At 44.1% G+C, this 14,124-nt stretch overlaps 2 protein-coding genes across 4 annotated transcripts in view; both read right to left on the bottom strand.

Moving 5' to 3' along the window:
• The window catches only part of LOC137435185 (uncharacterized), a 367,117-nt gene that overhangs the window by 184,430 nt on the left and 168,563 nt on the right, over positions 1-14,124 (bottom strand). The gene's annotated exons all lie outside the window — the stretch shown is intronic.
• Positions 1-14,124, bottom strand: part of LOC144888129 (RNA-binding protein 12-like) — a 131,157-nt gene that overhangs the window by 107,185 nt on the left and 9,848 nt on the right. For 2 of the 3 annotated variants that reach the window (XM_068128744.2, XM_078784583.1), the window contains exon 1: positions 13,964-14,009. The exons of the other annotated variant lie outside the window; for it this stretch is intronic. The gene's annotated coding sequence lies outside the window, so the exon portion shown is untranslated. Of the gene's footprint in view, positions 1-13,963; positions 14,010-14,124 lie in introns of those variants that run through there. 3 annotated transcript variants of the gene reach the window in all.

The raw sequence follows: 14,124 nt of genomic DNA, 5'->3' as shown, positions 1-14,124 counted from the left end.
AATTCAAATGGCCATATCTCTAAAAGTATAACACCTAGAGAGCTGGTTTTGGTGTCATTTTAAAGGTATTTTCATGCCCTATAAATTTGTCTGGGCAACATTTTCCTACCTCCAATCACAAAAAAGTTATCACAAAATATAAACTTCAATCGTGAATCCAAAAAAGATGTATCCTTCAAATTTCCTCAAATTCATCCCAGATGTACCTTATGATGTCAAGAAGCTTCCACATAAGTTTTGTGATGGGCACTCCAATAGTTTCTGAGATATGAGCAATAATGTACATGTACGTATGGCATATAGGTTCGAAAATCAGCATTTGTAATGTATTATACAATCATTCTAACTTAGCCATGACAGGGAACACAGGGAACAACCATCAATTGCTTTGAAGTATCATATACTTTCATTTTCAACTGGGCCTGAGGGGAATTCTCATCTGGGTAATTCCAACTGGGATTTCCCATGTGGGTAATTCGAGGTGATGCAACTTTCACAGTCTAAGATCCCCAGGGAAAGTCCAAGTTGGCTTAGTGTAATGCTTAGGCCTGCCACCAACAGAAATTGGCAGTTCACTTCTGAAGGAGCTGCAGAAAAATGACGACTGCCAAGGAAAAGTTCATCTTGAAGCAGAAATCCTGCTGCAATCCCTTTGGAGCTCATGAAAAACCAAAGTCGTCTGGCTTGAGAGCTGTTAGCCAAAAAGCCATAGCCGCTCATCCAAGCCTCAAACTGCAAAGTGCACAGAAAATCTGTACCCAGTGTCATAAGAAACTGGCAAAAAGACAACCAGGTGTGGTAGAGACTCAGAGTGAAATACCATTACCAGTGACCAGCAGCGCTATTAGCAGTAGTGAGGACAATGATGGTGGAGGTGAATCACCAATACCAGGCAGTTCAGGGGAGTTTGAATTTCATTCTCCTGAAATGGAACTGAATACACTGAATGAGTCTTTGGGATTGATTGGAGAATCACCTATTCCAAAAAAGAGACTTGCTGCAGATAAATATGTGAAATCCAAAACCAAGAAAATCGGTGACACTGTGAAGAAAAAATTGGAAATCGCGACAGGATTGCCATCTAACAAACTCCAGGATGCAGGACAGGAGATGATAGAACAACTCAAGCACAAGTTTGAATCAATGACCAAGAAAAGTGAACAAGTGCAGGTGCTGACTGTTCTGCCAAAAAGCTGGACAATTGCTGAGATCACAGAGGAGTTTGATGTGTCAAGCTACATGGCTAGGAAAGCAAAGGCATTGGTCAGAGAACAAGGAATTCTCACCATGCCTAACCCAAAGACGGGAAAAGCGATTTCAAAGGAAATTGAGGAAAAGGTCAGGGAATTCTACTTGTCAGAGACCATAAGCAGACAAATGCCTGGCATGAAAGACTTTGTTTCTGTTCTAGTCAATGGGAAAAAGCAACATATGCAAAAACATTTAGTGCTATGTAATCTGAAGGAAGCATATGAGCTTTTCAAGGAGGCCCATCCGAATGTAAAGATTGGATTTTCAAAATTTGCTGAACTCCGTCCAAGGCAGTGTGTTCTAGCAGGATCAAGTGGAACACACTCAGTCTGTGTTTGCACAACACATCAAAATGTAAAGCTCATGTTCACTGGAGCAAAACTGGATTCTGTGACTGGTGGTGAGTTTAAAGACTACAGTCACTGTCTTGCAGCTATTCAGTGCAACCCACCTCGCATTGAGTGTTTTTTTGGCAAGTGTTCAGAGTGTCCCGGTTCAGAGTGCCCACCACAAAATTTATGTGGAAGCTTCTTGACATCATAAGGTACCTCTGGGATGAATTTGAGGAAATTTGAAGGATACATTTTTTGGGGATTCACAATTGAAGTTTATATTTTGTGATAACTTTTTTGTGGTTGGAGGTAGGAAAATGTTGCCCAGACAAAGTCATAGGGCATGAAAATACCTTTAAAATGACACCAAAACCAGCTCTCTAGGTGTTATACTTTTAGAGATATGGCCATTTGAATTCGCGACGTCGCGCTACGCTAATTAGTCCAAAGTTCGTTAGTCTGTATCTCACTAATTAAGAGGCTGTTAGCAAAAATATTTGAGTTCTTGCCGTTTTTCATGGGTCCCAATTGGTTCCCAAAGTTTTACAAAAATCTGAGAGATGACGGCAGATTCTTTGATGATTTGACATGGAATGACCCTTTTCCCCTCTGTATCTCCGAAACGGCTCAATGGAAAAATTTGAGGAATGGCTCATTCTAAAGAACTCTTCAATGGGAACAAAAGACATGTGTATCGAGTATATTAAAAATGCTAACGTTGAGAGGTTAGAATTCGTTAAACAAAATTTTTTCTCCCCCGAAAATGGGATTTTTTTCCCAGATGCTTAGTTAAAAAAAAACTCAGATTGAAAAAAATTTCGAAGTCATACGTCACATGGTTCGGCCGCCATCTTGTTTTTCATGAAAAAAACACAAAAACCCCTTTTTCTCCACAACGGCTGAACGGATCGAGCCCAAACTTGGCATGCGTATTCGCATACCCATGACGAACAAAAAAGTCAGTGAGCACGACGTCATCCGACACATGGTTTCAGAGTTATGACGTTTTAAAGCTCAAACTAGAAATGGTATCACCTCCATAATTTGTGGAGATATCGAGTGGAAACTTTACACAAATGTTCCTCATGGGGGGGATGTTTCAATGTTACTTGAGACGTTTTGATAAGTCACATGGTTTGGCCGCAATAAATAATGTAAGTTAAATTTTAAGAAGCTTGTAACTCTTGAACCACTGCATGGATCGACTTGAATTTTTAATGCAATGTAGCTCTCATCAAGCGGAAGAAGTGTGCAAAATTTTAAAATGATTGGATGTATGGTCTCGAAGCTAGAAGTCTTTATTGTTGAAAGAAGAAGAAACGCAGCAGTTTGTCCTTCCAGGACGTGATCACTATCACACTAGCAGTCCGAGTATAATGTTATATCAGTACATGATCATCAACTTCTTACAAACTGCATGGATATCTCTAATAACAGCAATCTATAATTATCTCCATTTGTGATTGGTTACTCTTAAGTTGATAAAAACTTTCATAAAAAAGAAAAGTAGGAAAGACAACTGAAGCTGCAAGAAGTCCCTGCAATTACACAGGAGCTTCTTAGAGTTATGCAGAAATGAAATATAGGAGCTTCTAATAATTTTAGCTCAGCCTAGCCCTAGACAATCCTGCGGTCATTTGAACCTCAAATAAAATTATAATTGCAGATTTGTCAATAGAAGAGGTATATTAACAAACGAATGAAACAGATTTGGTCAAATTCTGACTTTTTTTAACTTGAACGCATTTCACACAAAGTTGTGAGCAGCTAAAGCAGCAGAAACGTCGTTTGGCTTATCAGATAAAATAAATAATTCTGTCTCTGCAATTTCAGGTTAATTTTCTTTTTAAAATCACTTTCTCTGCAATCAGTGCATGGATTGACATGTGTGGATGTGTGTGTGGGTGTGGGGGGAATGTGTGTGTGTGGGGGGGGGGGGGGGGTGGGAGGGGTGGTTGGTGTGTGCGTGTGTGTGTGTTAGGGATGGGGTGTGTGTGTGTGTGTGTTAGGGATGGGGGGATGTGTGTTGTGTGTGTGTGTGTGTGTGTGTGTGTGTGTGTGTGTGTGTGTGTGTGTGTGTGGTGGGGGGGTTGGTCTGGGGATGTGTGTATGTGTTTGTGTGTGTGGGGGGGGGGGGGGGTGGATATGTGTGTGTGTATGTGTGGATGGGTATGTGTGTGTGTATGGATGTGTGGAGGGGTGTGCACGTGTGGATGTGCGTATGTGGATGTCTGTGTGTGCGTGGGTGGGAGGGGGGGGGGGGATATGTGTGTGTGTGTGTGGCGGGGGGGGGGGGTGCATATGGAGGGGGGTGGATGTGTGTGTGTGTGTGTGTATGTGGGGGGTGTGTGTGTATGTGTGGAGGGGTGTGCGTGTAGGGGGAGGGGTGTGGGGGTGTTTGTGTGTGGGTGTGGGTGTGTGTGAGTGTGTGTGTGTGTGTGTGTGTGTGTGTGAAGGGGGGGATGTGTTGTGTGGGGCTGTGTGTGTGGGGGGGGGGGGGTGGATATGTGTGTATGGGGGGGGGGGGGTTGGGGTGTGCGTGTGGAGGAGGGGGGGTTGGATGTGTGTGTGTGTTTGTGTATGTGTGTGTATGTGTGGAGGGGTGTGTGTGTGGGGGGAGGGGGGGTGTGTGTGGGGGGAGGGGGGTGTGTGTGGGGGGAGGGGGGATGTGTGTGTGTGTGTGTGTGTGTGTGTGTGTGTGTGTGTGTGTGTGAAGGGGGGGATGTGTTGTGTGGGGATGTGTGTCGGGGGGGATGTGTGTGTAGGGATGTGTGTGTGTAGATGTGTGTGTGTAGATGTGTGTGTGTAGATGTGTGTGTGTGTGTGTGTGTGTGTGTGTGTGTGTGTGTGTGTGTGTGTGTGTGTGTGTGTACGGGGAGGGGTTGGGGTGTGCATGTGGAGGAGGGGGGTTGGATACGTGTGTGTGTGTGTGTGTGTGTGTGTGTGTGTGTGTGTGTGTGTATGTGTGTATGTGTATGTGTGGAGGGGTGTGTGTGTGTGTGTGTATGTGTGGAGGGGTGTGCGTGTGTGTTGGGTGTGGGGATGTGTGTGTGTGTTTGGGTGTGTGTGTGCGTGTGTGTGTGGGTGTGGAGGGGTGTGTGTGTGTATGTGTGGAGGGGTGTGCGTGTGGAGGGAGGGGTGTGGGGGTGTTTGTGTGTGTGTGTGTGTGTGTGTGTTAGGGGTGGGGGGGATGTGTGTGTGTGTGTGTGTGTGTTGGGGGTGGGGGGATGTGTGTGTGTGTTTGTGTGTGTGTTAGGGGTGGGGGGATATGTGTGTGTGTGTGTGTGTGTGTGTGTGTGTGTGTGTGTGTGTGTGTGTGTGTGTGTGTGTAGGTGTGGGTGGGGGGATGTGTGCATGTGTTTGTGTGTGTATGTGGGTGGGGGGTAGGGGAAATGTGTGTGTATGTGGGGATGTGTGTGTGTGTGTGGGGGTGGGGGGTGTGGGGGGGGGATGTGTGTGGGGGGATGTCTTTAGGGGGATGTGCGTTTGTCTGGATATGTGTGTGCGTGTGGGGGTGTTTGCGTGTGTGTGTGGATATGTGTGGATATGTGTGTGTGTGTGTGTGTGTGTGTGTGTGTGTGTGTGTGTGTGTGTGTGTGTTGGGGTGGGGTGTGTGTGTGTGTGTGTGTGTGTGTGTAGGGGGGGGATGTGTGTGTGTGGGGGGGGGGGGGAGGGATGTGTGTGTGTGTGTGGGGGGGGGGGGTTGGTGTGTGTGTGTGTGTGTGTGTGTGTGTGTGTGTGTGTGGGGGGGGGGGTTGTATCCAAGGGGGTTGTGTCAAAGCATGTCCAATGAAAGTGGGGTTGTATCAAAAGTGGGGTTGTATCAAAAGTGGGGGCGAGTACACCGGTCATCACTGCCAGCAGTTTTAAAGTGGCAGTTCTAGTATTTTTTATTACTCCCGCGAGGGAGTAATGCATTCGATCGTGTCCGTCCGTGTGTGTGTTCGTGTGTTTGTGAACAAGATATCTGGAAAAGTTCTGAAAGGATTTGGATGAAAGTTGGTGGGATGATTGCCCTTGGGATAAGGCAGAATCGATTAGTTTTTGGTGAAGCTCAGGATATTATTCCGGATCCAGGAATTTTTTGGTACCATTGGAAGATAGGGCTCAGCAGCGGCCACCCACGGCGGGAGTATGCGCTCTACTGAGTGGCGTTCTAGTTCACTTGTTTCTGTAATTTTTTGCAATGTGGAATAACACAATGGTATATGGTACTCAGAGGAAACCCAATCTTGGAGCAAAAGTGCCAAGATAACTTAATCAGCAAAGTCAAACACTGCACATGTGTTCTGATATTGTCTTACGTAACCCTGAATGTATCTTCCAGCTCTGCCTTATTGCTCGTTTCTCAAAGAGTAATGTCTTCATCCAGCCTCAGGCCACACAAGGACCTGCACTTAGAAATGCCAAAATAACGTGTGGTTTCCCTCCAACGAATAGGGTGGGGACAGAAAGGAGGGGCCGAACCTCTCTAGAGGAATTTTTTTATGCACGGGCCGGACGTGAAAGACACTCGTGGTTTTTACTGTTTTGTTTACTTGGCGTCAATAAAACTTTTTTTTACACTCAAACTGCAATTGTCCTCGATAAACTATTGTGAGAGTACGAAGAGATACTCCAACTTTTGTTTTGGATCAGTGGGTGGGGCCGGCATTTTTTTATCCACGTCATCCCTACGTTAGTACGTAGAGTCGACAGTGCCAGCACACTCTCTGATAATAGTTTTGTAAAATTAACTTAAATGAAGAACTTTATCAAGACAAGATATAAGTATTTTTCTGAAGTATCCAAATCCTGGTTCTGAGAAATCAGAAGACCTCGGTAATACTCGAGTAGATTCTCGCGACAAAAACAGTCACTATAAATCATCAGAAAGACGTTAGTCAAACACACTGTACACGTGACACGCTTTCTTATCTGTGCATGCGCATAGCAAGGTTCAGGGTTGATCAGTAGGCGTGGGGAAGGCCGTGGCCTTGCCTAAAAAAACGAAGGCCTCGGATGAGCACGAGAGAACACCCTCTCAGAGAGTATCTGTAAATATTTAACTGGAGAAACAAATTATAACAAAGGATTCTGCACCAAGTAAAACTCCAGCCATTGCCATTGAGAGAGACCCAGCTGAGAAATACACCGTCTGAATAATTATTGTAATATTTGAGTAGATGTTCTACTACTGATTTACAAATGTTGCAGTACAAACTTTATAGACGTGCTCACCAGTGGTGTATTGAGGGTGTCTGGCATAATTTTTTTATTTTTTAAAAATAACTATTTTCCCTCTTTCCCCCCTCTCCCGTACCCCCTGCTTCCACGTTCCTCTCCCAAATCCCCAATCCCAGTAGCCAAAGGTAAGAGGGCATAGACATAAGGAAACTATGATCTTTATATTTAAACATTAATTAATTGACCATTGACCACTCCAGGCGAAGCAGTATGCCAAAACAAAGATGAAAGGATCACTAAATGTCAGTTCAAAACTTATTAAACTAGGGGACCCGTTGGTCCAATGGACCAAATTTTAATTGGGGACTTTTGGATCTTTGGCGTCATCAGGGACATCTGGGTCTTTTTGGTCCTCGGGGACTTTTCGATCCTCCTGGTTTTTTGGGTACTTTTGGTTCATCGGGACTTTTTGGTTATCTGGGTCTTTTGGGGGCTTTTGGATCTTCGGGACCTTTTGACTCTTCGAGGACTCTTCGGGTCATCAGGGTCTTTTGGGTCATCAATGACTTTTGGGTCCTCATAGACTTTTGTATGATCTGGATATTTTGGGTCATCAAGGACTTTTGGGTCATCTGGGTGTTTTGGGTCAAGTATTTTGGGTCCTTGGGGACTTTTGGGTGACGGGTCCTTGGGGACTTTTGAGTCATCAAGGACCTTTTGGTTCCTTTGGGACTTTTTGGTCCTCATGGACTTTTGGGTGATCTGGGTATTTTGGGTCATCAAGGACTTTCGGATCATCTGGGTGTTTTGGGTCCTCAAGGGTCTTTTGGGGCATCTGGGTCTTTTTGGTCATCAAGGACTTTTTGGGTCCTTGGGGACTTTTGGGTGATTTGGGTCCTTGGGGACTTTTGGGTCTTAAAGGTCATCTGTGTTAAAGGGTCTTCCAAGGTCTAAGGGGTCTCAGCAGTCCAAAGGATTAAAACGTACATTTGAATAGTACTTAATTAATTGACGTCAAAAAGTATGACACACATACACACACGCACGCAAGCACACACGCACGCACACACACCTCCATCTGAAGTGCTCGGCATCTGAAGTGAGGGGATGGGCGGTGAAAGAGACCAATTCATGGCTACAACACAAGCAGATATCTATCTATTAATTCCATTAATCTCTGTGTGTATGTGTGTATGTGTGTATGTTTGTCTGTGACCGCTGTTTCTCGACAACTACCGGTCCGATATATACACAAAGAATTAAGTTAAGCACCCCCCCGTTTTTTTACAACCTCGCACATTACAAGTTTGTTGTCGTCAAAACAGTGTAATATACCCATGATATTGCTATATTTTCTGGAGAAGTGATATTATGGTCACATAAAAACATAACAATCATGCCGTTTTCAATATTTTATTCTGAATAATTTAAGGTGAAATTTTTTGGGAATTTTAGGCATATTTTCACCTCAATTTAAGTATGGAGCTATAGGTCCATCACGGACAGTGTGGATGACGTTTATGTTTTCTAACGTACAGTCATTGTTCTGAGAAGACCTCTAGCGATCTTTGCGTCAATAACGTGTGTAGGACCCACGTGATCGGATGGAGCAAGGTGCTGTGACAACCATCCCCTGGCCTGCGTACAGTCCTGACCTGAACCCCCTCGAGCACAGCAGCCTGCACCACATTGATGGTGATTTTGGCCAGCATTTCTATGTCCTTCATGTCTCCAAACTGATCCATCACATCATCAATTTAAAGGCCTGTCTGTTTCGTTTTGGTCCTGGCCTTCGATGATTTGTCCAGAACACTAAGGATTGCTTGTTTGGGGCTGAGAAGCCACTTGACCAGAGCCCTTCAAAAATTTTCCTGGATCTCCCTTTTACATACAAACCATGGTTATAGTGACACGATAAGGTCAATTCTCTCTCGCCTCTCACCTTTACGATGCAGCTGGACAGCCTCCCTGGCGAGTTATGCCACGTGCCCCACCTCTATTTCGACGGCCTAAAGTTCTCCAAAACCCACGAGTTCATAATCCTACTACAAATACACAGGCATGGTTTGCTTCAAATACATGTCGGCAAGTCTCAGGTAATGAGAGTGGGGAGGGGCGGGGAGCCAAACCAAATTATAAGCTTGGATCAATTCACCCAGAGGCGAAGGTGACGAGGAAGAAATCTGGACACGGTAAAAACATGCCCTGGCTTTGACTCCGAAACAGCAAAAGGCGTTCAAAAGCCAAGTGGATGTTTTGAAGAAGAATCCTAAGGAGGGACGAATCAAGTCGCTCCCGAACACGTGTTCATTACACAGCCCCTCAGAAACAAAAGGGTAAACAAGATTGTTTTGAGGCCTCATGAAGCACCTTTTTACCTTCGTGTTGGTCCTTCTTTCTTGGTCTCACACTGGACTCGATTGCAACGACGTCACAGGCGATGCATTTGTGTCCACGGAGCTCGCTCCAGACAAGCACCAGGTGCGATCCCGTGCAGGTCACGTGCAGATCACGTGCAGGCCACGTGCCATAACATAAACTTTGATCTTTTAGGAATTGTATCGAAGTGCTGCAGCAGTCCGTCACAAGCTGGCAACCTGTTTTCATGATCTGCATCTTCCAAGTCACACAGGCCAGTTGGTTTATATGGTTTCATGTGAAGGTCTTCTTTCATTGTGCGACTTAACGATTAATACAAAACATCCAACTCTGCAGAATGTTTCCGCAATGATTTTTTCAGAGATCTGAGAACGCATGTTTTAATGCTTTGAATCCACAAATCACAAATTACTGGTCGTCCGCCGTGCTTGCTGCCGAGTACACTTCCAATCTGAAATGCCTTTTCCCCCCAAAGATGAAGATTTGATTTTGACAGTTCTTGCTTTCCAAATTGCTCGTCAAAGTCTTATTACTCCCGCCAGGGAGTAATGCAATGCATTCGATCGTGTGTGTGTGTGTGTGTGTGTGTGTGTGTGTGTGTGTGTGTGTGTGTGTGTGTGTGTGTGTGTGTGTGTGTGTGTGCGTGCAAGATATCTGGAAAAGTTCTGAACGGATTTGGATGAAAGTTGGTGGGATGATTGCCCTTGGGATAAGGAAGAATTGATTAGTTTTTGGTGAAGCTCGGGATATTATTCCAGATCCAGGAATTTTTTGAAGGATTTATTTTTACCATTGGAAGATAGGGCTCAGCAGCGGCCACCCACGGCGGGAGTATGCGCTCTACCGAGTGGCGTTCTAGTTGCAAATGTTTTATTGTCTTGTTTGTGTTTCTCCTCTAGTGGCACCACACCACTGTCTCTCTTCTGGCGTCTCTTCCACTGTAAATTAACTAGTGTCTGCCATCTTAATTTAATGTATTGTTTGTATTATCGAAAAAGAAAAAAAAACCCCAGTATAAATACATGGTATAATAAATCTTGCAGAAGCAGCTAAAACCATGTCCTGGGACTTGTGACTCACCCTGTAGCTCTATAATTTACGACATTACAAGTTATTATTGCTGAGTCTTTCTTTGACGTCATCCCGATTGTTGTGAACACCAAGTATTTCATGACCGATATCATCCCCAATTTCCACCTCGGGTTCATCCATGTATGGTCTTCCAGCACCTTCTACATAATGATTTTGACTATCATTGTAATCAGTGGATTCTTGATCGAAAAAAATCTTCATCAAAATCATTTTCTGATGAGTCTGAAGCGAGTTATGTGGCCATTATCCATTGCGTGCTGAGTACAGCTTTCCCTTGATTACCTCACACGCAGATGACATAACTATCAAGATTTTCTGGAAATTTTAGAAGCAATACCCGCCGAGTTTGCTTTTAGACCTCGAAAAAATTGTTAGAATTAAACATAGCCCCGAGTGGGCTGACGGGTCGTATGTACGGTCAGCATACATGTTACCCGTCAGCTATGAAATGACCAATTTACAAACACGCAATGTCGAAGACGTACACAATGTCGAAGACGCACACGCGAGTCCTCATCTCGAGGTTGTAGTTCAGATCTCTGTTGATTTGCAGGCCCCCTCCCCTAAGTTTAACCCCCCTCCCCCCACCCAAGGAACCCTCCTAATACCCTGGCAAGCCCCGTGATCCGAAATCGAAAATCTAAGACGAGCGATCCTGCCGACCATAAAGTAGAAGGGCTGTTTCAGGTTTCAGAGCAATCGGTTGGTAAACAAGCATTCTGAGTATTGCGCTGCAATACATGTCCCCTACCGGCAGTCTGTCGTCTGGAAAACCGCATGGTCGCTCCATGGAGCAGCCTGCACGTATTGTACTTTGTGAATTATATAATTACCAACTCATGGTCTGAGGTAACTCGGCTAAAAATTATCCAATTTGCACCAAATAAAGTTTATGAATGGTTGCACAGAACCCCTACTTCTCACTAAAAGTGGAAACAGAATGTAAATTGGAGTTAAAACAAGGACTATTAACAGCTTTGTCTTACCGCACTCCAAATTATAGTCCAGAAAACTATTGGGGAAATTACCAAAGTTCAAAGTGCCATAACTTTGTCAAAAATGATCGAAACGTCATGAAGTTCGAACTTGATCTGTAACTTATCATGAGGAAACCATGTGCCAAGTTTGAAATTATTAGCATGAAGAGTTTAGAAAAAAAGTCCGGAAAACTGTTCGTTGCGTGACGGACTGACGGCGTGCAAACCTATAGTCCCCTCCAGTGTACACCGGTAGGGGACTAACAAGCATTCTGAGTATTGCGCTGCAATACATGTCCCCTACCGGCAGTCTGTCGTCCGGAAAACTGTTGGGGAAATTACCAAAGTTCAAAGTGCCATAACTTTGTCAAAAATGATCAAAGCGTCGTGAAATTCGAACTTGATCTGTAACTTATCATGAGGAAACCATGTACCAAGTTTGAAATCATTAGCATTAAGAGTTTCGAAAAAAGGTCCGGAAAACTGTTCTTTGCGCGACGGACTGACAGACGGAGGGACGGAGGGACGGAGTGCGAACCTATAGCCCCTCTGGTGTACACCGGTAGGGGACTAATAAGCCCGCAAGGTCGCTCCGTGGAGCAGCCTGCACGTATTGCACTGTGTGAATTATATAATTACCAACTCACGGTCTGAGGTAACTCGGCTAAAAAGTATCCAATTTGCACCAAAAAAAGTTGCACAGACCCCTACTTATCACTAAAAGTGGAAAAAGAATGTAAATTGGAGTTAAAACAAGGAATATTAACAGCTTTGACTTACCGCACTCCAAATTATAGTCCGGAAAACTGTTGGGGAAATTCCCAAAGTTCAAAGTGCCATAACTTTGTCAAAAATGATCAAAACGTCGTGAAATTCGAACTTGATCTGTAACTTATGAGGAAACCATGTACCAAGTTTGAAATCATTAGCCTTAAGAGTGTAGAAAAAAAGTCCGGAAAACTTTTCTTTGCATGACGGACTGACAGACTGACGGAGGGACGGAGTGCAAACCTATAGTCCCCTCCGGTGTACACCGGTAGGGGACTAATAAGGGACGAGTAGGGATCCGAGGATTCAGATGGTAACCACCCCCCCCCCCCCCCCCCCTCGAGAGCCCCCATGACCCGCGTGGAGGTAATTTGGGTGAGTTTAATTAGCTAGTTTATACACATATACAAATACAATGCTTGTATTAAATATATACTCTAAATAGCTGCTATATGTACTTGTTAGCTCAAATACTATTATATACTAAGGAATGCTTAATAATGGATTGTCATTTATGGATGGATGGTTTTAATTATGATTCACTATTAGTTCCAATTGTACTTGTGAGGCTACGTGACAATGCATGTATTTTACTATCTTGCTTAAAACTCTACCTCTGTGAGTTATCTTGGTTTGAATGCATGCACCTTGTGTTTAACCCTCGCTTTCCCCCACAGCAAGCCACCTGTAATCAACAACGTACCTGTAATACTTTGCTCCACCAAACTTTCTTATTTAACTGGCAACTTAAATTAAATTAAGTATTATGGCAGTGCAGACCACCTTTACTATTGTGGCGCTTTATAGAATGCTGGAATGTTCGTATCACTTTGAAGAACACTTTGCATCTGCCTGGGAATATGTAGGAGTGAATGCTCACATCCAAGCATGGCTGAGTTTCCGGCCTTGCCTGTCAAGTCCTATTTAATTTTGTTTAACCTTATCACACCCCTGTAACTGCACCATTGTTCATGACTATCCACAGCTGTTTCTCATCACTGCTCAACTTTTTCAGAGTTTTGTTCCAAGGGCTTTTTGAGGATAGCCGCCGAACCCCGGATTGCCTCCAGTTGTATTTCATTTGCAGTAATATTCCCAGGTTTTTAAAATCTCAGTGAGGTTCTCCTTTATCATTCCTGTCGCTTAAATTATCACTGGTACAATTTTGATGCTCTTCATCTTCCAAGATCTCTTGACCTCATTTTTGAGGTCCTGGTATTTTGTCATTTTCTTGATTTCTGCGTTGTTTCGGACAAAATCGCTGGGTACTGATATCTCAAACAGCAAACAAAAAAAAAAAAAAAAAAAAAACTACCCCGATAACAAATCAAAACTAGTTAGGCCAAAGGCCTGTACACTACCCTGACAACAAACCAAAACTAGATAGGCCAAAGGCTGGTACACTACCCTGACAACAAACCAAAACTAGATAGGCAAAAGGCCTGTACACTACCCTGACAACAAACCAAAACTAGATAGGCCAAAGGCTGGTACACTACCCTGACAACAAACCAAAACTAGATAGGCCAAAGGCCTGTACACTACCCTGACAACAAACCAAGACTAGATAGGCAAAAGGCCTGTACACTACCCTGACAACAAACCAAGACTAGATAGGCAAAAGGCCTGTACACTACCGACAACAAGCCTAGACTAGATAGGCCAAAGGCTAGTACACTACCCTGACAACAGTTTTCCCGCGACGAAACAAAACCACGTTTGTCCGTGAACGAAACGAAAAGATAAAATAGAAAACATTTTAAAAGAATCTTCCATTAAAAGCGGATGTTCGTACAGAAAACTAAACCCTAAACTCGCATGTGAGGAAACTGAAGCACGCAATGTCGAAAACGCGCACACCGATCGCCTAATTCATCGATATCATCCAAACATAACCAACAACAGTGTACTTACAAAACAAACAAACAAACTGCAGAAATAACGATCAGTTTCGGTGTTTCCTCTAAATCCCACCTCTTTAAAAGGACCCATACATACCTCACCACCATTTCAGGAACACCTGAAAATGCTCACGGCGCATGCGCGTAACTTTGGGACGTGTATTGTGCGGGATGACGCGAGCTTTGTGCGGGATGACGCGAGCTTTGTGTGGGACTTTGCGTGCTTTGTGCGGGATAACATGTACTCTTTGCAGGATT

Source organism: Myxine glutinosa, chromosome 9, assembly GCF_964187855.1.
Source record: "Myxine glutinosa chromosome 9, kmMyxGlut1.1, whole genome shotgun sequence".
NCBI classification, from domain to species: Eukaryota; Metazoa; Chordata; class Myxini; order Myxiniformes; family Myxinidae; genus Myxine; species Myxine glutinosa.
The sequence above is the reverse complement of the archived record's forward strand: the minus strand, read 5'-3'. Positions and strand labels throughout refer to the sequence as shown.